We start from the raw sequence: 26,895 nt of genomic DNA, 5'->3' as shown, positions 1-26,895 counted from the left end.
TCTTATTTGTCCTGCTTTGTTCAAACAATTCCAGAGTCAGAATAAAGGGCAGTTTTCTGGGACAAAACAATGCCCAAGAAGCCTCCGGTATCTCTCAAGTAGCATAGCACCCCAGGAAGGTAAGTGCTGTCCCCTGACTGTACCCAGAACATTTGGCCAAGGTTGTTGCTGACTGCAAGCTGCCTGCCCTTCTGAGCTAGCATATCCTGCATTCTCCCACTAAGAAGGTAAAGGGCTGGGAAGACTCTGCAAACACTATTTCTTTCAGCCAATGAGTAGATACATTTATCTTTTAGAAAAATTTTTTAAAATTGAATGTAAGAGGGTAGCTTCTCCTGTGATTTGCCCTTACAACCCGGAAATCTTTGCTTCCTGCAAATTCTGCTTCGAGAACATTGAACGTCTCTACTTCACACTGCCGTGTGTGAAGCCATGCTTGGCTTGCTCCATGGAGCTGGGACCTGAACTAAGGCTTTTGTGGCGGTGCAGAAGGCATCTGCTGAGCCATCTCTCTACTTGACCCTAAATGGGTTTCTATGCCAGAGCTTAAAAGCTAGCAAACCACCCATAAAACCCAATTTGTTCCCTACCCTTTATAATCTTCCGGCAGGTCTTATTGCTTTATTGATTTAGATCCTGCAAGAAATTAAGAACTGAGACATTTGGTTAGAGCTTAACACTAGTAAAAGCAAGAGCTATTGGATAGTAAATGGTGATCTATGTGAGGGGACAATGACATGCCATAGTCAAAGACGTCCCCTAACCCCAGCTATCTATTCCTCAAACATTTATGTACAGCTCAGGGATGTATAGAGCAGTTGGTAGAGTGTTTGTTTAGCGTGCACGATGCCCTGGATTTGATCCTCAGCCCTGTAGAAACCAGGCAAATTCCTATAATTCCAGCACCCAGGAGTGCAGGCAGGAGGATCAGCACTTCAAGGTCATCTTTGGCTCATATCGGAGAGTTTGAGGCCAGCCTGAGCTACATGAGACACTGTCTTTTTTTTTTTTTTTTTTTTTTTTTTTAAAGTAGTTCTTATAGAGTGGCTCACTGCCCAGGAGACTTCTTACAAATACACGTTAGCAGGCCTTATTGCAGACCTTGTGGCTTGGAAACTGAGCATGGACTCTAGGATTTTATGTTCTAATAAAAAACACCGGTGTTTGAGAACCACTGCTTCTTATAAGGTGTACTAGCCAGATTTTAATTACTAAAACAAAATAGACAACATGATCACCTTAAAAAGATAAAAGGCTTATTTTGGCTCCAGTCCCTGGTGAGTTAACTTGGTTGTTTGGGGGCCAGTAGCAGTGTGTGACTGAGCAAAACAAATTACACATGGCCGGGAAACGGAAAAGAGAAAATAAAAAGGGTCCAGGAACCATAATCTCCTTCAAAACCACATCGTTAGTCATTTACTGACCACCTACTAAGCCCAGTCTTTCAAAGATCACACCACATTCCCTTGGAGACCAAGCCTTGAACGCATGGGCTTCCGGGCAACACTCTGCATCCAAACCAAAGAATAGACCAACTTTGCTTGTCTGTTTTGAAAAGAAAGACAAAGGCAGAGTTGGTATCCTCTTGTTGTAGGCAAAGAGTAGTAGGGCCCTGTGTGGGAGGAGTGGGAGCTGTTACAGTTTGGACCCTCTTCTTTCTTGACTCAGTGTCCCCTAAGACCATATGACCTGGACCCATCTCCCCTACCACATACATAGTCTTTGCCACAGGACTAGTTGCTGGTCATGGATAAGGAGTTTGGTGTGTCTTACCAATTCTTAACATTCACCGTCCCCTCCTCCTGGCTGCCCTGACCTCTGAGGTCCTTTGTTCCGGATCCTGGAAATTGCCCAGGTCCCTGAACTCAGGTGTGAGCCCACAGCCTCCAGTCAACAGGCTGGTTGCTGGTGTCTATGGTGAAGAATCGCAAGCCCTCAGCTTTTAAATCTATTCTGTCTTCTGCTTGTCACCTGAGGCTTGTTGATGTCTCTGTCAGCTATGGTAGTTATTTCTCCATATAAAGGATGACATATTTGCTTTTGAATATTTACACCATGGACTACAAATCTCAACTCTGTCAATTGATACATTTAAACTAACTGTCATTACTGTGGTGGAAGAAACCTGAGCTGAAAAACAATTTCTTTTGCCAGCTTTCTCTGGCACAGCGTTCCCTTCAGGCTCACACTTATTTTACACGCCTGCTGTATGGTGGGAACATCACCAAGCTCAGAAGACAGAGGAGAGGACCGCCCTGGTTACCACTAGTACAAGGAGAAAGTATTGAATTTGCATGGATTACTATTATTTTTTGATGTGTTATGGATTGAATTTATGCTTTCCTCCCCACAGTCCTCTATGAATTTCCGAATCCCAGTTCCTTAGATCGTGATGTCATCTGAGTTAGAGCATTTGAAGAAGCAATCAGAAGTTCATCAGGGTGGGCATGTGGGTGTTGGGAACGGATCCCAGATCCTCTGAGAGAACAAACAGTACAGGTTTTAGATTGCTGAGCTGTGTCTCACCTCACTTTTAATCCCAGCTCTGAGGCGGTGGGTATAGGAGGATCCCTTCCACTTACCAGGCCAGTGGCCTAGTAGAATTGGTAAGCTCCAGGTCAAACTGAGACCCTTGTCTCAAAAACCAAGATGGAGAGTGACAGAAGAAGACACTTGAGGTTGACCCCTGACCTTAACACACACCCACAAACATGTGCACCCACACACATGAACACATATACCTACACACATGAACATTTACACAAACACACATAGCATCAATCAGTCAGTCAGTCAGTCAGTCAAATTCACCAATCAGTCAGTCAGTCACACATAGAATCAATCAGTCAATTAATCGGTAAATCACTAAGCAAAATTTAAAAACAGGTAAGAGGTGTTTACAAACACGGCAGACAGAGGTACAGGCAGCTAAGTCCTGGGAGCCAGCAGTGAGAGGCCATATCTACTTCATCTTGGGACTGGCTTCCGTCTTAAAAGAAAAGGAGCCAGAGAACTTGACCTGCAGCTGAACCCAGGCTGCACCCAGGCACCAGGAAGGACCCCATGGCTTGTCCTTGAACCATACCCCAGAGTTACTCCCTAGCTACTTCCTAGCAACATTCAATCCAAGATTAGTCTGACTGTTTCAGATGTACTTTCAGACCGTTTGTGATTGTTCACAGTTTTGCTTCATAGCACCCGCCTGTCAGCTTACAATAGTCATACGGTTAGATGCTTGCCAGGCTGAAACCCTCTGCTTGCTCGTCATTTCCTATAAAGCTTAGTCTGGCTGAGAGCTTGGGGATTCACCCTCCCATTCTGCTGTGTCAGAGACAGCGGTGTTGCCCAAGCTCGAGCTTGAATAAAGACCCTAGTACAATTACATCGGTGTCAGCTCCTTGGTGGCCTTTTGAAGTTCGTGAACACTTCCTGGCACAATAACAGGACAACCTGGTATTTGGAAGAAGAGAAAAGATGGCACAGCACCCCAGTCTCTCAAAGGAGGCATGAGATTGACGAGTTTGGGACTAGGGAGGAGTAGGCGTCCTTTTGTTTCATGACCTTTGAGGTGTGGGATATTTTCGGGAGATCTTGGGCTTTGACATTTTGGAAAACTCGGGCTTCGTTGCTCTTTCCCTCCACATTCGGGCTGGAGGAGTGCTTTTGGTTTTGGAAAAGCCTGTGATTTCAGCGGCAAGGTATAATTTTAAGCAAAGGTCTCTCTTCCTTAACTAGGTCACAACAGCCAGAGAGCAGGGATTTCTTTTTAATTCCCACACAGCCACAGCGAGAATAGCAGAATATGCAAGGGTTTGCTTATTTTAACAAGTTGCAAGATGGATACATTTTGTACATTTTGTTGTGGATAATCGTTAGGAGGCTGTTTTCCTGGCCCTTCCACGGCCATCATCAGACTCTGACAGACCTTTCAAGGACGCTGGCCACAATTTTTGAGAAGTTAGCCATTGTTGCATGCCAAACACCCAGGGCATTCTATGTAAAAGGAATATAATCCCAAGATCACCGCGGTCAGGAGAAAGGGGTGCTGGTGGGTTGTTTTTGTTGGAGGTGTCTTTGTTTTGGAGACAAGGTCTGGTACAGTCCGGGCTGATTTCAAATATGTTACATAGACAAGGACGATTTTGAACCTCTTGTCCCTACCTCCCAAGTGCTGGGATCACAGGCACTGCTTGCTATGCCTATTTATGCAGTATTGGGAGTTGAACCCAGGGCTTTGTGCATGCCAGCCAGGCACTCTGCCAATGGAACCAGATCCTCAGATTGCCTCTGTGTTCGTAAAGGAGATCCACAGTATACAGGCTCCTGAAATTTTCTGCGAGGAGGACAAGGTTCATCCCATGACCTCTGCTAGCACCAGCTAACACAATTATGAAATGAATTTCTGCTCACTCCCTTTGAGCTGGAGGAGACTGGCAATAATTCTAATTATTTTGCAGAATTGGCAATTGCCCTTTCTTAGATGTTCAGTTAGGGAAAAAGGCTTAGACAGTGGACAATATCTAAGGTACTTGTCAGTTCTCCAGGTCACTGTCTGCTCACCAGTAACACTTGGGGCACTCTAAGAGGAATATAATCCTTCAAGGGCTATGTCATTGGAAAGCCCCTCAGAGGTTGACCTGATGGGCAGCTTGAGGGACTGACAGGTAAAGCTGGGTTCCACGTACCCACTAGTTCATCTCAGGACATATTGTCACACTGTACCAGGTTGGTGCCTCAGTACCCACAGGGAGGTGACAGTGTTAGCAGAGGCTGGGCAGTGGTACACTTAGTGTGTAACTTTTTAATTCACACTTCACAATTGCATTTCTGCATTTTCTCTTGATACTAAAGTATAGTATTTCTGGATTTCTTTTGTATACTCTGAGAATTGCTAAAATGCTTAGTCAAGGTTAACAAATATACCCAAGGATAGAAAGAAGCAATTCTTAGGTTAAAATTCTTGGCTAGGAGAGGCAAACTCTGGTTATTAATTAGCTTGCACCCACAGAGTGGTTGATGGGATATTTCTGATGGTCCAGAAGAAATGAGAGACACCTATGGTAGGAGCGAGTCTGTGATGTGAGAAAGGCAGGGCAGGAAAGAACTACCACACCGTAAAGAGTCTGTTTAGGCACAGAGGACAGAAGGACAGGTGTATGGACCTCACTGTTTTAGGAGACTCAGACAAAAGCAGTAATGACTTAGCTAAGAGCCAGGTAAGGCAATGAAAATCCAATATATTGATTTTACAAATATTCTCCGCATCCCCCACAGAGAAGGTGGCATGAGAATGTTTCAGATGTGACAAGGAGCATGTTTATGGTCCAAGAGGTAAGTTTGGTCTAATGAGATGGCAAAGGAGAAGATTTGGTCTTTGACTCAGGGAATGTGAAATCACCGAGTTTCAAGCAGGCATCGAGGAACATGTACTGGAGGAATCAAAGCAGGAGCAAAGACTCTTGGGAGGATGTTGTCTCCGCTCCCAATAGGAATCGCACAAAGACACTAAGAGCTTCAGGGGCAGAGGCTAAGCTGTGTTAGCTGAGAGTGTATGGTAGAGGTCTCTAGGGAAGCAGACCATGATAGTTAAGCTACACACACCTTGAGAGATTTATTATGAGGAGTCAACTTACTTGCTATGGAGACTGAGAAGTACCACATCCTATCAGCTACAAACTATAAAGCCCAAGGACCAGAGAGCTAGATGCTGAGAATCCTAGGCTATGGGCAGATGGAGGTATGGCTCAGGCATCAAAGCAGGAAGCAAAGGAGGGTAGATTCCTCCTGCCCCGCCTTTTGAACTTACTCAGGCCTATTGATGGACTTGAGACAGCTGCCTACCCTGGGAAAGGGTGATTTACTCAACTGAGTCCCCAGATTCAGACCTCAATCTCACCTGGAAACACTTTCATGCACAAATCTAGAATTAACAGTTAATCTGGGCACTCCTGGCAATATCATGGTTACAGAAAATAACCATGATAGACAAGCTGTTGAGATGCAGCTTGGGGTCGGTAGAAGCGATGGATTTGGATCGGACACTGAACTTGGAAGGGTTTGTGGGATATTCCAGTGGGATGATCCAGTGTTGGCTTGTATTTGGAATAAAGATAGAGGTTGGGGAGTGGTAAGGCCGTAGATGGTAGATGATGAAGCGTAGGAGTGGCGGAAGCTACTGCACTGGATTATGGGGGTTTAACATTGACACGAGGTGAAGCTCCCTGAAGAGAAGTGTGTTGGAGATGGGTTAAGGAAGAGGAGCTCTGAAGAGAAACTGGAAAGAAAGCCCAAGATGTAGGCTCAACTATGACAACACAGGGTCACCAGAGCCAAAGGAAGTAGTGACTTAAAATGAGCCAGCCATCAGGACTTCCAAATGTTGGAAAGAATTATTTCATCAACTTTAATACCGTCATTAGGCCATTAGACGTAATCACAAAGAGGTCTTTGGTTTCTACTTACAGGGATTAAATTTTTTTTTCTACCAACAGATACCACCTAAGCTTCTTCTTGTCTATACCAGACTAGTCTTGACTTGAAGCTGATATGCTAACAGGGAAACATACAGCAAATAGTAACTAAACAAGGCTACCCCAGACAAGGACAAGAGCTGTTAGCAGCAGGCTATACCAGTGAGCAAGAAGAGGGGAGAGGGCGTTACTTAAGACTGGCCAGACAAGGAAGGCCTCTTCAGGAAGTGGCCTGTGACCTGAGTCTTCATCATAAGAAAAAATATTTGCATAAAGATTCAGCAGTAGAATGTTTTAGAAGTGTTACTGGTGGTTGCTCTTTTAACTGGGTGTTTCCGGGTTCCCCAAGTCTTGTTCAAAGAATTAAAGGAGTTTAAACAAACAGGGAAGCAGCAAGGGCTTTTACTCAGAAGCAAAGTGAGTGCATGGAGTGGGTATGAAACAAAGGAGGAGTGGGCTTAGGTAAAACTGCTCCGTCTTCCTCTCTTACCTGGGCAGCTTCCCACTATGCATCCAGAAGAAGTCAGAGTTGGTTGGTAGGGGCAGCTTGTAAGTGAGCTTCTGCTGATAAACTATTGGCAGATAGAATCTTGGGCCTTATGTACAGGCATGGGTATTAATTATCTAATTGATTAATTTATTATTTTAATTTTTGAGACAGAATTTCTGTACTGTGTAGTCCTAGAATCTTGGACCTTCTGTGCAGGCATGGGTATCTATCTATCATCTATCTATCAATCATCTATCTACCTACCTATCTATCTATCTATCTATCTATCTACCTATCATCTATCTATCTATCTACCTACCTATCTATCATCTATCTATCTATCTATCTATCTACCTATCATCTATCTATCTATCTACCTACCTATCTATCATCTATCTATCTATCTATCTATCTACCTATCATCTATCTATCTACCTATCTATCATCTATCTATCTATCTATCTATCTATCTATCTATCTATCTATCCATCTATCTATCCATCTATATCTATCTATCTGGTGTAGCCCAGCTAACCTGGAACTCAGAGATCTGCCTGCCTCTGCCTCCTGAATGCTGGAATTAAAGGTGTTCACCACCACCACCCAGATTAGGCATGGGTCTTTAATCTCATGATTAAAAAAAATTAATGTATATAAGTGTTTGCCTGGTGCCCATGGAGGTCAGGTGAGGGCATGAGATGGGACTGGATGGAGTTACAGTCAGTTGTGAACCACCTGATGTGGGTGCTGGGGATCTAACATAAGTCTTTTGCAAGAGTAACCAGTGCTCTTAACTACTGAGTCATCTCTCCAGCCCCATGATTCCCAATTTTAGTCACATATATGCCTAGTCAGTCGTGCATAGATCTAAGATAGGAAATAAGAATTTCCTCTTAAAAATTCACTCTGAGCACCCTGCTCATCTAAAGCTCGTTGTGGTTGGCTCTATTCATTTCCTTTTAGTTCTGGGATGTTTGTCTTTGAACTAACTACAAGTGGGTAGTTGCTAGGGAGCTCTTAGGGCAGAATGACCAGTTGCTTTGCTTAGATTGATGTAGGTGAGGTCATTGGTTGCTAAGCGATCCCTGCAAACTGCATGCCTCAGAGGAAAGATCTTATGCCAAAGCCCTAACTCAGTGGTTTTTGTTTGGTGTGATTTTATTCCCCTGTGGATATCTGGTATAGTTTCAAGGGTCTTTTTATGTAAGTGTCTGGTTCATAGGCTTGGACCCAGGACCTGTGCATGTTATACAAGTGTTCATCTACTGAGCGGCACTCCCAGACCATGAGACATTTCTCTATTCTTACAGCTGGAAGCGTCCTACTGGCATCTAAGGCACGGAGGGCAGGGATCTTGTTCATCATTTTACGGTGAGCAGGCCAGTCCCCACTTCAAGGAATTATCCTGCTCAAATGCCAAGTGTGAGGAATCCGGGCCTAAATTAGGAACAAGCTTGGCCCACTTAAGGGCTAGAAATGAGGTCAGTTCCTGGCAACTGGTCTCCAGAGGAACGCATGACGAAACATGAGTCAGGGAGGTGGGTGGGCTCAGCTGACAGCCCTTCTAGGACTTGATGAGGGCTTGAAGCTCTCAGGGGGTAAAGAAGGGAGGTGGCTTGCTGTGGTCTACGTCCTAGGATGACACTCTACTGTCTGGGCACGAATGGCTGTGGGATAGAACAGAGGGCCTTCTGCAGTTGTCATCTGAGAAGGACAGTGTCCTGGAAAGGGGAATGGTAGAAGTGGGATGTAAGTGAGCTAGGGGGCTGAGGGCACTTGTGTAGTGGGCTGGGGTGAAGCTGAGGAAAATAAAGACTCGGGCATTACTTCTAAGGGTTTGGTTTGAGCAAGAGGGGGAGAGAGGATATAATTCACAGTAACGGAATGACTGGGCAAGGTCTGGGTTTAGAGAAGGCAAAGAGTGAATCTCCCTCTCCCTCTCCCTCTCCCTCTCCCTCTCCCTCTCCCTCTCCCTCTCCCTCTCCCTCTCCCTCTCCCTCTCCCTCTCCCTCTCCCTCTCCCTCTCCCTCTTCCTCTCCCTCTTCCTCTCCCTCTCTCTATCTCACACACACACATACACACACACTGTATGTATGTATGTATGTATGTATATATATATATAGACCAGGCTGGCCCAGAAACCACCCAGCTCTGTCTGCCTCTGTCTCCTGGATACTGGGATTGAAGACTGAACCATTATGCTGGGCAGTGAAATATTAGGAGCATCATTTATGGGCTACTGAGATGGCTATTTTATATCTATATCTATATCTATATCTATATATCTATTATTATTATTATTATTATTATTATTATTATTATTATTATTATAGTAGTGAGGATACTTGCTGCCAAACCAGATGACTTGGGCTTGATTCTTGGAACCCACAGGATAGAAGGAGAGAACCAGTTTCCTCAAGTTGTTCTGACCTTCCTACACATGAGATGGCACTTTTGTGCCTCCCAAATACAAACATATACATGTAATAAATAAATGTTAAAAAATTGTTATAAAAATCATTATTTAAGTAATGAATGAGAGTTCACCTTCTGTTACATTAATTACTGTGAAGTTTGATGTAATTGCAAACAACCTAATTGCCCAATAATAGAAGATTAAATACATTATGGAACCAGTATAAAGGAATGATATATAAATGTGTTTGTTCATTAGGTAGAAATATGGTCTCAGTGATTACATGAGAAAATGATTGTGAACCAGGATGGAGAATCTGGTTCTGTGGGATGCCGATTTCACTTTTGCTACCAAAATCAACACAGCATAAAGCAACAAGTTAAGTGGAGAAAAGAAGTTTTAAAGTCGGTAGAAGAAGATATGGATGGCTATTTTTATAATCACGGGTGGTGAGAGCCTGACAGTATGCTCCAAAAGGGAAACCATGAAGGAAACGTGAAGATAATTGAGAAAGTTTAATCTCTCATAGGAGGAAAAAAACCTTATAAAGTAAAAAGACCAGAAGGAAGACTGGGAATAAAAACTCATGATGAACCCCACAAAGGAATACTCTACATACTTTTAATCTAATTTCAAGGTTCATTTATTTTACTTTATATATGTGTGTTGTAATATATGTATACCATGTGTGTGCTCTAAATAAATTAATAAATCGATAGATAAGACCAACAGTCTATCGGAGAAGTAGGCTAGACAGGAATAGGGAAGTTTGGTTATCAGTATATGAGAAGTTCTTCTTAAAGATTATTTATTTATTTATTTTAAAGATTTATTTATTTATTATATATGAGTACACTGTAGCTGTCTTCAGACACACCAGAAGAGGGCATTAGATCTCATTACAGATGGTTGTGAGCCACCATGTGGTTGCTGGGATTTGAACTCAGGACCTCTGGAAGTGCAGTCAGTGCTCTTAACCACTGAGCCATCTCTCCAGCCCCAGATTATTTATTTTTATCATATGTTTTGTCTGCATGTGTGTATGTGTACCACATGTCTGCCTGGTACTCACAAGGTTGGAAGAGGGTGTTAGATGTCCTGGACTTGGAGTAACTGATGGTTGTGAGTTGTTATGGGGGTGCTAGGAACTGAACCAAAGTCCTTTGCAAGAACATCAAGTACTTTTAAACACTGGGCCATCTCTCAAGCCCCCAAAGTTTCATAGTCTTGATTATGAAGAAAATTCTGGCTGAGCCTGGAGATGCACACCTTTAATCCTAGCACTAAGGATGTCAGTTCAAGACAAGCCCAGGCTACCTAGTGAGTTCCTGTCTCAGAAGAAGAAGGAGAAGGAGGTTGAGGAGGAGAAAGAGGCGGCAGACTGGGATGGCCAATTTAAAATTGTAATCAAAATTGTAATCAAAATTTTTCTTTGACACCTTTATTCGTGTGTATAATGTCTTCTGATTACTTTCGCTGCCCCTCTTTTCTCTTCCACCCCTGTCAGCATCCTTCCCATCCTCCACCCTGTCAGCATCCTTCCCATTTTCCCTATAGGATTACTGTATATGACTATCATGTATATGACTATATACTGTATATGACTATATAGGATTACTGTATATGACTATTACAGTATATGACTGTATATGACTAGATCAGCTGTGCTTGCTTGCAAACGATCATTCCAGCTAGGCTTGTCAACATTTCTCCTTACCAATAGAAAGAGAGGGTCACAGGACCCCCACCTGAGTATCCAGCTGCTATATAACATGATCCGCTGCCTTAACTGCACATGGCCTTGAGGGGTGTGCCAGAGTATATGGGCCGGGGAAGATAGGCAAGAGGTATTCCATCTGTGGCTATAGGAAAGACTTCATCCCTTCTGGTGCAGCCTTTTGGAGGAAGCACACAAATGTTTCAGTAAGTATCCATTTGTGTATGCTCTGTAAGTGTGCCCCATAAACTCACTGGTCCCCTAGAATGAACTCTGGTAGAATCATTCATACCTGTATCTGCCATTGGGATCTTAGGATGAGAGGAGACATTGCTCACATCTCTCCTTGAGAAGAAATTTTTAGCAACACATCCCTTTCTCATGTTTGTGTCTTTTTGCTTTGTTTTGGGACCGACTCACTGGATTTAACTAGGGTTTTCTGTGTGGTCGTGGGTATGGAGCTATCCAATGGGGCCGGTAAGCTCAGCAGTGAGTGCACATCTGAAGAGCAGGAGTCTTCCTTTCCAGAATCCATTGTGTGTGTGTTATAATTAGTCTTGATTGTCAGTTTGATGGGACCTGGAATCAGCCAAGAGGTGTGGCGTCTATCAGGACATTTCCAGAATGGATTAGTGGAGGGGAGGCCCTCTCTCATAGTGAGCAGCACTTTCCAGTGGGTATCCTAGCTAATAGGAGTTCTGAGAAAGAGGCAATGTTGCCTTTGCTTCTTCTTGGTGGATACTGTTGCTGCCACCACTGCCTATTGCTGCTGCTGCCTCCTTGGGTGTCTTCATTGGTATTTGACTCCAGCTTCTTCAGTCTTTACTGAAGATCAGGGACTCCCCAGGAATCTTCTAGGTCTTCAACATCACATGATGACTGTTGAGGCATCCATCTTTATTAATAGAACATCTATTGTGGTCTCAACCTCTCCAGTGTGCAGATGCCCACTGCTGGGCTAAGCAGTCTCTGTGGTATATGCCATTCTTGTGTATCCCCCTCTTTATAATATACATATCCCATCAATTCTAGGACCTTATGCACAAGTGAAAAATTGCTAGAGCTATCCTCTTAGTGAGTTCTATTTTCCCCCTGATCTGCGTGGTGAAAACTTTATTGAAATACCACGAGTGAGCATTCTCTTCTGAATTGGTCTGGGTTGTTTGTGTGGTAGAATTCTGAAGACATTTCCAGTTCAGCTTAATGCTATGCAACCCAACAGTGGTAGAGAACCAAAGGGCTAATGAGTCCCCTGTGGTGGGCAGAGGTCTAATCTAGATTAACATTTCCCAGTCCATTGGGTAAAGGAGAGTGAACATATACAGAGAAAAGAAGGGATTGGCATGACAAAGAAAGGTCGGAAAAGCCCCAAAATAACTGTCTAGACTCTCTATTTAGAGAGGAAACCTTTTGTTTTTGGACAGGGTCTCACTAAGTTGCCTAGGCTGGCCTTGAACTCATTATGTATAGTCTAGATCGGTATACCAATAGAGGTCCTCCTGCATCAGCATCTTGAGTGCTGAGGTTACAGGTGTGCACGACCACAGCTGGTATGACAGAGAACATAACTATCTTTACAGACTCAGACTACAGAGTCTGAGATACAAAAGTCTCAGGCACACACAAGAACTCAGCTGAATTCCACGGCAGAAAATGAAAGATGACATCAATGAGAAATTGTGATGAGAACTTCAGTGGCCAGCAGGTTTTAGGCAGTGGTGGTGGCAATGAAAGGTGAAGCCTCTTGGGCTTATTCATCTTTGAGTCTCTGACATGTTCAGACCTGTTGAGATTGGTCTGCAGTTGGTGGAACTGTCTGGGAAGTGTAGCCTTGTTAGGCGAGGTGTGTCACTGGGAGTGGACTTGAGGTTTTAAAAGCCCACACCATTCCCAGTTAGCTCTTTTTTTTGCTGCAACTTGTGGATTAGATGTAAGCTCCCAGTTACTGCTTCAGTGCCATACATGCCTGCCTGCTGCCATGCTTCCTGACATGATGGTCTTGAGTTCACCCTATGGAACTAAAAGCAACCCCTCAATTAATTGCTTTCTTTTTTAAGTTTGCCTTGATTATGGTATCTCCTCATAGCAGTAAAAAAAATTTACTCAGACTTCCAAGTTTCTTGATTTTGATTTAGAAGAGTATTTTTTATTCAAGATGGTCTCCTTAAATTGTTCCCCAAATCCATCAGCATTTTTCATAAGGCTAAGTTAGATTAACTATGGGGACACAGAGAAGCCATTTTGAATGTATGGGGAAGGAAAAAAGTAATGGCTTTTTTTTTTTTTTTTTTTTTTTCAGAGCTCCCAATCCTTCTCCTGTCACATTGGAGAGACAGGTGGGATGAGTCCCCAGAGTCATGGCACTTAGCGTAGATACACAGTCTGAATATGCTTTTCTCAGGGGACCAAAATCTTCCATTTGATAAGAGATTGTGTTCCAGCGAGTTTTCAAAGACTCACCCTGCCTAAGGGTGAGCCTGTAAATGTCCTGGGAATAAAGGAATTAAATAGATTTTCTTGGTAAGACCAAAGGCTTTTCAAGCTGCAGTATGGTTGAAGTCTCCTGTGATGATTACTGCCTGGGTTTGTTGAGCAGGGATGCTTTTGAAGTCGGCTTGCTCGAGTGTGAGGTTCTTCATCTTAATGTTGTGAAAACCCTTAAACATCCACAAAGGCAACTGTTTATTTCCATCTTCACCTAAAACACCTGCTGACTGATACTTGATTATGTGTTCTGAGGCCTGTGATTGAGAGCCTCGCACCTGGCTGATTGCGTTCTTTGCTAGTGTTTCGGAATGCAATTTCACTACTTAGCAAGAAGTTCCACGCTGGAATGCATTCAGTGGCTTGGTGGCCTCAAAACTCTTGTTGTTGTTTTAAAAATAATTATCACATAATAATAGATTGCTTCTATTAAAGAGGAATAAACTTAAAGGCTCTTATGCTTTGATGTGGAGCCATCTTTAAAGACTGTTTTCAAACCGTGTTACAAGAAGCTCCATGAAGAGCATTCCCTCGGATGCCCTGAAACCAATCCCTGGTGCAGGGCCACATACGAGGCGTTGAGCATAAGTCCTTTAGGCTGAGAATGCTATCGTAAGAGACATTATTTTCAAATGGACTCTGAGGTGGAGCAGCTAGCTTTCTGGGTTGAGAGTTCTAGGGCACTAGTCTCCACTGAGTGCTCAGACTGTTTCTGTTTTGGAGAGCACTACTCTCTTGCATAAGGCTGTGTGTCATGGCTGCTTGGGTAGTGAGAGCCCCTGTGTCCAAGAGGCCTTCAAGATAGACACCTATAGATGATAGTCAGTAAACCTTCATTTATAAACAAGGAAATTGAGACACGGAAAAATGAAAGATAATAGACAAAAGACTTAATCTAGATAGAAACTGAGACAGTTCTTACTTGTTGCTTTTGATCTCAAGTTCCTAATGGAAGAATTCTTAAGAACACAAGGTTTTGGGATGTCTTTCTTTCTCTTTCTTTCTTTCTTTCTTTCTTTCTTTCTTTCTTTCTTTTTTTTTGTTTTTTTGTTTTTTGTTTTTTGTTTTTCAAGACAGGGTTTCTCTGTTTAGCCTTGGCTGTCCTGGAACTCACTCTGTAGACCAGGCTGGCCTCGAACTCAGAAATCCGCCTGCCTCTGCCTCCCAGGTGCTGGGATTAAAGGCGTGGGCCACCACTGCCCAGCATGGGATGTCTTTCATTGCCCACTCTGTCACTCCAACCTGGACCATAGTAAGTTTTCTTCCTGCTTTGTGTCCTGGAGGATAAACTATTTGGACTTTTAGCCAAGAGCTCTTTGGCTTCTGGTTGAGTTTTAGCCAGCAGGAATCCCCAGTGGAAGACAGGGAAGAGGAGCTGATTGGCTCATTTGAGAATAATGCATTGGATTTGCATATAAGTGAAGCCCATAGTGTAACCAACTGTGGTAGTCCTTTTCCAGAGAAACAGAGCCAACATATGGCAAATAGGATTCTCTCTACATGCACATATCTATCTACTTATCTATCTATCTATCTATCTATCTATCTATCTATCTATCTTCTATTATCTACTTATCTATCTATCTATTTATCTACCTATCTATCATCTATCATGAATAATTTGATTACTCAGTTACAGAGGTCAAGAAGGGGCCACATATGTCATCTAAAAGCTGGAGACCCAGGGTGTTCAGTGGTATCCTTGAGTTCTTGTCTAAAAACCTGAGAACCAGGAGTTAATGGCATAAATTCAAGTCTATGTACAGAAAAGGATGAACATCACAGCTGAAAACAGCATACAGGAAGGAATGGTGGAAATTTCCTGCTTTTTCTACCTCTTGTAGGTGATGTCCACTCACATAAGAGGGTAACCAATCTACTGACTCTACAAAATTGAATGCTGTTCTTATCCAGACGCATTCTCAAAGACATACTGAGGAAGATGCTATATCTGGGCCCTTTGGGCCTGGCTAAGTTGTTATACAACACTGACCATTCCAGCCACCCCTTGCCATTTGGCACCTGCTCTTTAAGCTATAGTTAACCTTTGGATAAAGACAGTGTATCTGTCATCATTTCCACTGCTCTGTGTATAACTCTTACTGCAGAAGAGGTGAAGTTTTTGCATGCTGTACACCCTTTTCCTCATGATCTATAATATAAACACTATAGTGTAAAATTATCATTGCTTAATCTTATATGGTAAGAGAATGAGAGGTAAGCAATATCTACCAATATAAGCATTCATTGCATAATAAGGAAGGGAATCCTCATAACAAGTAGTGTTTCTGTAACTTACCACATGGTGGCAACTGGTGTTTATAACCACTCTCTTCTAGTCTACTCTGTGTCCCATTATGTTCAGGAAGCACCTCAGTTAATATGGAGGTTTGAATAGGTATTGTCCTTGTAGACTCATGTGTTTGAATACTTTGCCCATAGTGAGTGGCACTACTAGAAGGTGTGGAATTGTTGGAGTTGGCGTGGCCTTATTAGAGGAAGTGTGTCACTGCGGGGTGGGCTTTTAGGTCTCTTATGCTTAAGCTATGCCAAGCGTGGCAAATAAACCTCCTTTGCTGCCTGCATCTCAATATGTAGAGCTCTCAGTTCCTTCTCTGTGCCATGTCTGTCTGCATGCTGCCATGCTTCCCACCATGATGATAATGGACTAAACCTCTGAAACAGTGTAAGATGGAACCAAACTGAAGTCATTGTGAATAAAACTTCCATTTTGAATAGGGATCAAATAAAGTTTAGTTTCCCAAGACCTCCCTGGGCAACTGATATCCTGCTTGGCAGAAGGAGACATGAAATCTAGGCAAGTCACCCCACCACAGTTGGATAACCCAACCAATGGGAACAGGGTAAGTGTACCACAAAGATGTGTTCCTAAGGAAGTCCTCTATTCCTAAATCCTGATTTCTGGCATAACTTGGCATAGATATTTATTGTCTGCTATCTGCCAGCTTCCCTCTGGGGCATCAGATGCCTCTGCACTAAACCAGACAGAGGGGGTGAAGCTGAGCCAGGGATGAATAGGTTCTACAGGGCTCTGGTCTGGCTGGGAATACCAAGAAGCGAAGTGAGGGGGTTTGGGCAGGAAGCTGAGATCTCAGGTCTCTCATCAGCTACCATGGCAGTGGTGGTGGTGGTGTGAACCTGGACAGTTGGGTAGGTTGAAGATCTAGTGGTGAATGCTTCAGGAGAGAGAAATCTTGCCCAAGTATTACAGCTCTGTAAAGACAGCTATTCTCAGACAATCCTTGGTGAAATAACTGTGTACTTTATTTCATGTGGACAAGGACTATGTAAACATTGAGGGGTGGGGTGGGATTCAGGGGGTAGATGTTTCTATTGGCTGAGTTTGAGATGTTAGTGATGCTCTATTTGCGTGGGGAAGGATGCCAGGTATTACGTTATGTGACTGACTGCCTATGGTTCTTTCAGTGGTGTGTCATGGTTATGTGTTCCAGAGCAGGTACAGAATCCGGTAGGAAGAGGCTTGACTCCTGCTGATCTCAAGTTTCTGAGAATCCCCGAGTTTGGGCTCACTCAACCTTACCAGTTCTTCTGTTTGGCCCACTTGCCCTACAAATATTTGTAGTTTGAAGGTTTAAAAACACTATAACATCTTTGCTCAGAGTCATAGTTCAGCTTCTGGGTCTGTTTTGTGACCCTGATCAATTAGTAGTGGTTTGAATACAGTAAATTTTTGTCATCTTAAGCATCTGTATGTTTACTAAGATGAACATCCAAAGATGCAGTCAGATCCAGAGTCTGTGCTGTAGTCTCTGACTGGTTAGTTTTTGCTGCCTAATTCAAATAAAGATTTTGCTTTGCTGAACACTTGTGACTGCTTGGGCTGTTTTGGATTTTTGAACCTCAACAATGGCAAGCCAGCCCCACTTAAATATTTTCATTTATAGGAGTTGCCATGGTCATGGTGTATTTTCAGAGAAATAAAACCCTAAGATAAAAGTTGGTACCAGGAGTGGGATACTGCTGTGTTAAGCCTGACCATGCTTTCTTTGTACTGATGTGGGTTTTGGACAAAGCAGTTGGATGCTGTAGGCATATCTTAATGGGCCATCTTAATAGGAATATGGAAGACAATGGTGTTGATTTGAACTGTGGAGGCCTGGTTCATGAGGTTTCAGATGAGAAGAATGTTGAATATTGGTATACAGCCTAGATACTATTCTTGTGATATTTGGCAAAAACAATGTTGCTGCTTCTTGCCCTTGTCTTAAAAGCCTCTGCCTGAGACTAGTCTTTGCTGATGACTCTCTTGCATCGGTTCACTTTGCTTTCTTCACTGATCTTTGACTCTTTGTCTTGACTTCATAGAGAGAAATGCACTGAAGAACTTCTGGTGGTATTCTAGCTGCTTCTTGTTGCTTCTTTGGACTTGTGCTGATCAGCAGAGCCTTGCGGTTTCTTCTGGATCCAGACACCGCTACTGATTCATGTTTGGTGTTTTCTGAGTAGACTGTACTACCACTGCTGATATGTGTTTGGCGTTTTGCTAGTGGACTGGACTCCTGACAATGAAGATTGGAATCACCCCAAAGAACTATTTCTAAACAGGTCCACAACCAGTATTTTCTATTAACCTTTCTTTTCCTCTATCTCTGGTGGCTAGTGGGTTAGAAGGGAGGTTGAAGCATTAAAGAACCACAATTAAGGTATATTTTGAAAAAAATCTAAGCCTACATAGTATTGACTCTGTTATGTGGTTATCAGTGGTCACTCTTATAAAGACCTATAATGAAAAGGAGCAAGCTAAGCAAGGAATGTTAAAATTTGTATACTTTGAGGAGAAAAGGTACACCAGCACTTTTAAACATTGTTGAGACTGATAGACTATGGAAACTTTTGAAGTTGGACTAAATAAATGCATTTTGCATTATGTTAAGGCTACAAGTCTTTGGAGGACCAGGAAGAGGGATGTAATGATTTGCATACGTATGGTCACCATATGTTCATGTGTTTGAATGCTTGGTCCATAGGGAGCGGCACTATTAGGTTTGGCCTTGTTAGAAGTGTGTTACTGTGGGGTGGTTTTAAGGTCTATGATCAAGCGATGCACATTGTGGCACATAGTCTCTTTCTTCTGTCTGCATCTCAAGACAGAACTCTCAGCTCTTTCTCTAGCACCATGTCTGCCTGTACAATGTCATGCTTATTACCATGATGATAATGGACTAAACATCAGAACTGTAAGCCAGCCCCAATTAAATGTTTTCATTTATAAGTGTTGCTATGGTCATTGTATCTCTTTTACAGCAATAAAACCCTAACTAAGATAGCTAGTTTTGGTTCTTTACCTGGTAGACTGACAAAAAACCTTTATTCCTGCAGACTCTAAGCCATTAGTAGTCCTGCCTTTATTCAGTTGTTTCACTGGGCTTCATCCCAGGGCCAAGATTTCTCTCAAGACTGAAGTTCAAAGATTCTCTTGCCATCACAGGCATTTTTATATCTTGGGATAAACAGTAGCAATCTGTAAGACTCTAGCGAGCAGAGCCTTAGTTTACCAGAGATCCCCTGAGTGAACCACATGGAGAAATTGCTGCAAAAAGCTAGAGGAATTTTTAATGTTCCAGCATGCTAAGGCCATCCTGCATCTCAAAAGGAGAGGCAACCCCACACAGCTTGTTCAGTGGACATTTATACAGTCTCTAGGGATAGCAGCCATTAGGCACAGTGACTTTTTAAACTGATTGGTCTTTAGGGAATGAGGTGGCAAGGTCCTCCCTTGTCTGTAGGTGGCAAGGGTTGGTCTTGTAGAGTGAAAAATTATAAAAATCATTTTATAAAATGTATATAGGCTTTTCTTTAGGCCTCACTTTAAAGGGCATGGAAAATTTTCTCTGAAGCAAGCTAAAAATGTAGACTGGCTGGTCTCAGGAACCAGCTAACCACAAAGGGAAGAGAGGAATGCAAGTCATCTAGGTGGTACTGAGAAACTAGTAACCACGATGACAGGGCAGGGCTGTGTCCAGAGCAACTGAGAAATAGTTGAGCAAGTGACAAGGCAAGGCCACAATGACATGGCAAGACCACATTTTTGAGAAGAATGAGTATACAGAGTGTTTTCCATATGACCCCGACTCACTTAGGTTGGGTTCCTCTGGAATTTTCCGCTATTTTTATGTTATGTTTCCTTAGCAACCCCTCACCCCCTCCTCACTCCCCTGGCTTGTGGTTTTCCCCTTTTAAAAAGCCCCTCAGCCAGCCAGTCTTTATCAATTCAGCTCCTGTGTGGGCAAACGAATTGACTGTTAGCTGGCTAACTCTCCCGAATAGAGTCTCTGCTGTTTGCATCCAGATTCGGTATCTTGTGAGTTTTTGGGTGGCCGTGAATTCCCAAGACTTGAGTGAGGGTCTCCCCTGAGAGGGGGTCTTCAGTCTGTCCTGCGGAATGTGTCTACATGCTCTGGGCCTTACCCACCCACAGGTGGGTTCCCTTCCATGTGGTCTGAGAAATGTTAATGGGGGGGGAGGACACACAAGTGTTCCAAAGTTCCTCTTCAACCTTTGTTGGGAAATGGTTTATCCTTCAGCTGTGTTCAAGGGTGTAATGTCTTTAATACCCTTAGATGTTTGTGGTTCTCCTTCCTCTCTGTTAGAAGGTCAGACACCAGCCTGACCCAGGATAGGGAGTCTTGTCATGGAAGTGGTAGTGTGTCACAGTATGTCCCATAGTCTACCCTTTTGTCCATGTTGGACTGTAAAATCCAAAACCAGGGTACAGGGACACGCTCTCCCAGAATCACACACGGACAGAGGATTCCTTGCAACAACATGAGGTTTAATGATACTGGTGCACCAGGACTCTCTCACATGCCAGCAAGAGAGTCCTGGACAAAACCTGGGAGTGGTTTTTATATAGAGTACACGAGGGCAACCACAAAGGACCCGAAAGGCTGACCTTCTCAGGTCTAGTCCATTCACACATAACTTTCACACATAACTTTCTTCCTGACAACCTCCATCCTGGAATGTGTCTCTGTGCTCTGGGCCTTCCCTACCCACAGGTGGGTTCTCTTCCCTGTGGTCTAAGGAATGTTAATCAACCTCTCCCTTCCTCTTCTAAATGTTAATCCAGCAAGTGTCCTCTGACTCAGGAATAAATGTACTCCTCCCAGAATGCAGAATGCAGAATGCATCCTGGGGCAGTGAATTCAGAGACCTAAAAATCTCACATTTAGTTCTTTTTGGTTTTTTTGAGACAGGGTTTCTCTGTGTAGTCCTGACTGCCCTGGAACTCACTCTGTAGACCAGGCTGGCTTCGAACTCAGAAATCCACCTGCCTCTGCCTCCCAAGTGCTGGGATTAAAGGCGTGGGCCACCACTGCCTGGCTCACATTTAGTTCTTACAAGAACACACTTTCAAAGTTGCCCTCTGACTTCTACATACATCCTGTGGCACACAGTTGCCCACATACACATACATTCACATACATAATAAAGTGAAATTGCAAAAGGAACAAATCTATACAACTCTAGATTCACATTTAGTTCTTACAGTCCACACAGTCTTCATTTGTGAATGTTCACAGTGATGAGTCATTGGTGTGGTTAGAGGCCTCTGGCTTCTGCTGCAAGGGTCCATTGTTCACCGAAGAATGACACCCCAGACTCAAATAGTATGTAAAAGTAAGGAGTGTTTTATTTTTCAGAAGACCAGCATGTGGGACTCCCTCATTCCAAGATGGTGAGATCCTGAAGTGAGCTTGCAGGCCCAGTTTAAAGCACATTAGGAGAATTCTGGGATTGGTGATCTCTATCTTAGTCTGTTGGGTCTATCCCTATGGAAATTCCAGAACCATTACCAGGTCATGGGGTTGGAAACTGTTGTTGAGGAAGTCTGGAAACTGCTGCTGACAGATTGTCCTTGCCTCAGGCCAGGTGGTGGGTTAGCTTCTGAAGAGCTGCAGGTTTATGTTTTTTTGTTTGTTTGTTTGTTGTTTGTTTTTTTTTAATTGTTTGTTTGTTTCTTTCAGTAACTGACTTGCCTTGGCTTGCCTGGACTTGCCCAATCCTTGGAAACAGAAATTTAGGCCTAGTTTCCTTAACTGCCAATTTGAAGCCTGTCATGGAATCAGCCTCTCATCCCTCTCATCACTACACCATCAATACTGGATCTTCACTGGGACTCCTCTCGGTTATCCTGTTTTTGTCCTGTGTCATGGAGATCCTGCAGCTTTGGATCTGTAGGACTGGTCCTTTCACAAACTTCAGCAGTTCGAAGATGGGGTATATTTTTGAGTGGGCCATCTCAAAGCCCTTGGTTTGAGCCTGGCCAGAGTTAGCTGGCCTGCCAGCTCTCCTGCACCACCACCATCAGGGCAGGTGAGCTCTCCAGCACTGTCCCAGCTAGCTTACCCAATACTACAGCAGGCAAGGGGCAGGACCAGCTCTTCAGCTCTGGGCCAACTCACCCACACCCATGCCACCAGATCTAGCTCTACTGTGTTGATCAGTGGAGGCTTAGGGACCACTCTCCCAAATGCTTCAGCCAGCAAGGGTCTGGGCCAGCTCTCCTGCTCTCACATCCTTTGGGCTGGCTCACCAATACCTTCACCAGCAGAGCCAGCTCTACCATGTTGTCCAAGCAAGGCACATGGCCCACTCTTCTGAGTGCTGCAGCTGGTGAAGGGCTGTGGAGAGCCACACCGACACCGCGCGCCCTAAAGATGGCGCCTGTCGGATGCGCGCCAGAGCTGTACAACTCCTGGCTGGGCGGAGAGATGGGAGGACTTAGCAATCGCCTGACCTGACGTTTCTGGGCCCGAGCCTATGGCTTGCAGTGGCGTGATGTGGCGTGCTGGGACGTCATTTCAGGGATATAAGGCTCACCCTAGGAGGAGGAGGGAGCCATCAGATCGCCCCGGGGCTCACCCATTTCTTTCAAGGCCTGAGTAAATTGCTGTTGGAAGGAACTGTTGTGTGTGTCTTTCTTCCCACTGGTCGGGAGCTCGGCGTGGCACAAAGGGCAGGGACAGCTCTCCTGCTCTCGTGACCTTGGGACTAGCTCTCCTGACAGGTGGCAAGGGGGATGGGGAGGGCATTATTCTCATGCCCATGCCACCTCACTTTTTTAAAGAGGCCCACTTCGGCTTCCTCATGCTGAAGACTCCCAAACTCGGGAGACCCTTCCTCAAGTCTCTAGAAATCACGACCACCCAAGAATCACAAGAAACCATACCTGGATGCAATCAGAAGAGGTTTATTAGGGAAGAGAGCTGGCAGCCAGCGGTCTGACTACATACTCACTCAAGAGTAGAGTTTGACCTCGCCAGTCAGTCTGAGGAAGGTTTTAAAGGGAAAAACCACAAACCAGGGTAGTGGGAAGGGGGTGAGGGGTTGTCAAGGATACAAAACATAAAAATAGTGGTACATTTCAGAGGTACTCACCCTAAATGATTACAGTCATGTGAAAATCACTCTGCACACTCATTCTTCTCAAAAATGTAGTCTTACCATGTCACTGTCCCCTACACTCTCATTACAAAATATTTCAGGTTAAATATTTCTCACTTCCTCCAGTCACAGCCCCACCTAGATGGCTTGTATTTTTCTCTGTGGTCAGGAATGTGTCTTCCTGCCTTGGGCTTTTCCCACCCACAGGTGGGGTCTACTCCCCGAGGCTTGAGGAATGTAATCCAGCAAGTGTCCTCTGATTCAGGGATAATGTCCTCCACCCAGAATGTGCCCCGGGGTAGTGAAGGCCTGAAATCTTATTTTCAGTTCTGCGTTCTGGAACCTGCACTTTTCCTGCTCAGGTCTAAGGCAAAAAAGTCTACACATATTTCATAAAATGGTCTTTATAATTTTTCACTCTACAATGCCTGCGAATGAACAGGAAAGATAGGACTTTTTGTTGCCAGTTGTTGAAGTTTATCTGGATTTCCAGGGAGAAAATGGACTACAGCTCCAACCAAACTGACAATTAAAATCAACCACTCCTGGTACATTAAGAAGTCTTTCTCATCTCTTGTTTTCTAATCCATTATCTTCTTCTTCTTCTTCTTCTTCTTCTTCTTCTTCTTCTTCTTCTTCTTCTTCTTCTTCTTCTTCTTCTTCTTCTTCTTCTTCTTCTTCTTCTTCCCCTTCCCCTTCCCCTTCCCCTTCCCCTTCCCCTTCCCCTTCCCCTTCCCCTTCCCCTTCCCCTTCCCCTTCCCCTTCCCCTTCCCCTTCCCCTTCCCCTTCCCCTTCCCCTTCCCCTTCCCCTTCCCCTTCCCCTTCCCCTTCCCCTTCCCCTTCCCCTTCCCCTCCCCCTCCCCCTCCCCCTCCCCCTCCCCCTCCCCCTTCCCCTATCTCCTTCTTCTTCTTCGACTGAGTCCACTTTCTTTGACTTACAGTGTCGTCATTTAGTAAACTACCTATAAATAAACCGAGTTTGTGTCTAATCCAGCATTTCAAGATCAAACAATGTGGCCACAAGTATCCTTGAACATCTGGCTCACAGGAAATGTGAATTCAAATTTATGAGATTCAACATCAATCGCAGTTCATAGAGGCTGAACTAATTTGCCTTCTTACCTGCTCGTACAGAAAAGAGTGTGGTTCTCCACAGTCTTCATGGCCGTACACCCTGTGAATCATACAAATTCAGGGCCCAGCCCAGCAAATCCTCATCTTCGCTAATAAATCAGATGTCTCATTGTGCTTTCTAACTGGCCTCTACCAGCCAACAAGGCAAACTCTCCTCCAGCCAAAGCCATTTCCTGCCTCTTTTGCTGCTTTTGCTGAGTCAGCTCATCAGCCTTAATTGTCTTTAAAATGATCCCCAGCTGTGTCATTCTTTCTGGACCCGCAGTTAGTTATGGGAAGTGTTGTCAAAGCCCAGGCTGTGACTGCAGGCATAGAGCGAGGTCTATGCAACCAGTAGCCAAAGCTGGCAACTGGAGAATCAATCAACATGTTTTCCTGATCTGAAAATAGGTCAAATTTGCAATTATGGGAGGATCCAGAAAACTACATGCCAAGGCCCCATCAGAGCCCAGGACTCTGTCTTTTCCAACAGCCACAACTGCACGTGACATCTGGTGGAGCAGGAGGCCCAAGTGTCTGCCACCGTTCTCTCCCATCTCTTGTGTGTATATGAACAGGGACGTGTGACTCCCTCCAGGCCTCTGTGCACTGATGTTCTGAGGGTTGGAAGTTCTTAGGAATTTTGTGAGCTGGCTGTGGGGTATGTGTATTTGTGTAAATATGGATTTATAATTAAATAATTTAGTAACAACTAAGGTAAAGGGGACATGGCTTAGCAGTTAAAGTGCTTATTCTACATGCGTAAGGACCTGAGCTTGAATCATCATCCACACAAAAGGCTGGGTGTGGTAGCATATGCCAGAACTAGAGAGGTAGAAACAGGAGAATCTGCAGGTCTTTCCAGCCAATCCAGCTGCATCAGTGAACTTTGGGCTCTTTGCTTGATATATATATATATGTGTGTCTGTGTATATATATATGCATACATATATAGTATATATATATACATGCATACATAATATATATATGTGTGTGTGAATATGTGTGTATGTGTGCATACACGTGTATGCACACAAAGGTATGCACACATGCACAAGCACACACACTCATACACACATACACATAGGCACCTGCATATGCATTACCTTGTATATGTAAGCATGAATGAAATAAATAGCCCTCCCCACTCATACACATACTTTGGCATAATTATTTTGCATTTCTTCTTTAAAGAGTGTTTTTTAGCCCCATTGCCACCACTATAGAAGAACTATGTACAAATAACTCCAGCTCCACGGCTGGTGGGTGATCTTAGGATGGCTTTGAACTGGTCACAGTAAGAAGGCACTTACATCATAGAATTGACAAATGTCATAATTAGTGCTCGGCTTATTATCTTATTGATTGTCTGGGCCTAACAAAGTAGAGGGGAAATGTTAGTAATGCAGATTAAACCTGAAAGCCTGGTGCCTGTCATGGCTCAGCCACTAAGGCACTTGCCCTTAAGCCTAATGGCTAACTTCAATCCCCAGAACCCTCATAGTGGAGGGAGAGAGCTGACTCTGCAGGTTGCCCCTCTGACCTCCACCCACGAGCTAAGGTCTATGTCCCCCTTCCCCACAACACACAAACATGATAAGTAAATGTAAGAAAAACAGATAAACTTAGAAGTGTGACTTGACTGTCCACTGAAACAAGGAGAACGCATTTAGTGCAATGAATAATAGAGTCTGCACAAGTTTGTCAGTAGATCTCATCTTATGCAATGACAAATAACTTATTGGGGAAAGAGTTCATGGACTGAGCTGAAGTTTCACTTGTCAGATCCAGGTTAAATTTCATCTACAGATTAGCTGCAGATAAGAGATTTGAGCAAGAAACAAGAAAAGCATTGGATGAATTAGCTATGTTGGGACTGAAGGAAAGAACATTGTATACCGTGTTATCTGTATAGACTGTATCATAGGCCTTACCACAGCAAAATACATTCTCTCTCTCTTCCTTCTCCCCCCGCCTCATGTGTGCATGCTTGTGCTAAATAGAACTATTTGACATATTCAAGACCAGACATGGTTACCATATTGTATATTTGAATTTTGATATGGTTACTATAAGTTATCTTGGGGATAGAAAGCTAATGTGAGCCCAAAATCATTTATATTCTATATGTACTTTATACATGTGGCCTGAATATAATTTTGTACAATACCTGATTAAAGTACTGATCACCTGTATTCTACCTAATCTGTCTGTGCTAGCTAGTAGCTACTGGCCACTTGAGAGGAAGCCTGTAGACAGCATTCCTCCATTGTCTCTGTTGCAGTGCTTGCCTGCAGGTTCCTGCTTGGGGTCTGGTTCTGACTTCCTTCAGTGACAGACTCAAACCTGTAGGATGCAATAAACTCTTTCCTTCCTAAGTTGCTTTGGTGATGGCCCCCCTCCCCATGCTTGCTTGCTTTCCTCCTCCTCTTCCTCATCTTCCTCTTTCTCCTCCTCCTTCTCTTCTTCTTCCTCCTCTTCCTCCTCCTTTTTCTCTTCCTCCTCCTCCTCTTCCTCCTCCTCTTTCTCTTCCTCCTCCTCCTCTTTCTCTTCTGCCTCCTCCTCTTTCTCCTCTTCTTCCTCCTCTTCCTCCTCCTCTTTCTCTTCCTCCTCCTCCTCTTCCTCTTTCTCCTTCTCTTCTTCCTCCTCCTTTTCCTCATCCTCTTTCTCTTCCTCCTCCTCTTCCTCCTTTTTCTCCTCTTCCTCTTCCTCCTTTTTCTTCTCTTCTTCCTTCTCTTCCTCCTCCTCCTCTTCTTCCTCCTCTATCTGCTTTCTT

At 43.9% G+C, this 26,895-nt stretch overlaps 1 long non-coding RNA gene across 2 annotated transcripts; it reads left to right on the top strand.

The window, feature by feature from the left end:
* Positions 1–22,525, top strand: LOC143434533 (uncharacterized). Of its 2 annotated transcripts, XR_013104086.1 has the most exons (3): positions 1–119; positions 17,925–18,164; positions 21,587–22,525. It is a non-coding gene; the product is annotated as an uncharacterized LOC143434533 (long non-coding RNA). The 2 variants fall into 2 exon arrangements; XR_013104085.1 differs by lacking the exon at positions 17,925–18,164.
* The last annotated feature ends 4,370 nt before the right edge of the window (positions 22,526–26,895 follow it).

The sequence above is a fragment of the Arvicanthis niloticus genome, chromosome 15, assembly GCF_011762505.2.
Source record: "Arvicanthis niloticus isolate mArvNil1 chromosome 15, mArvNil1.pat.X, whole genome shotgun sequence".
Lineage (NCBI taxonomy): Eukaryota > Metazoa > Chordata > Mammalia > Rodentia > Muridae > Arvicanthis > Arvicanthis niloticus.
This window is presented reverse-complemented; position numbering and strand designations above follow the sequence as displayed.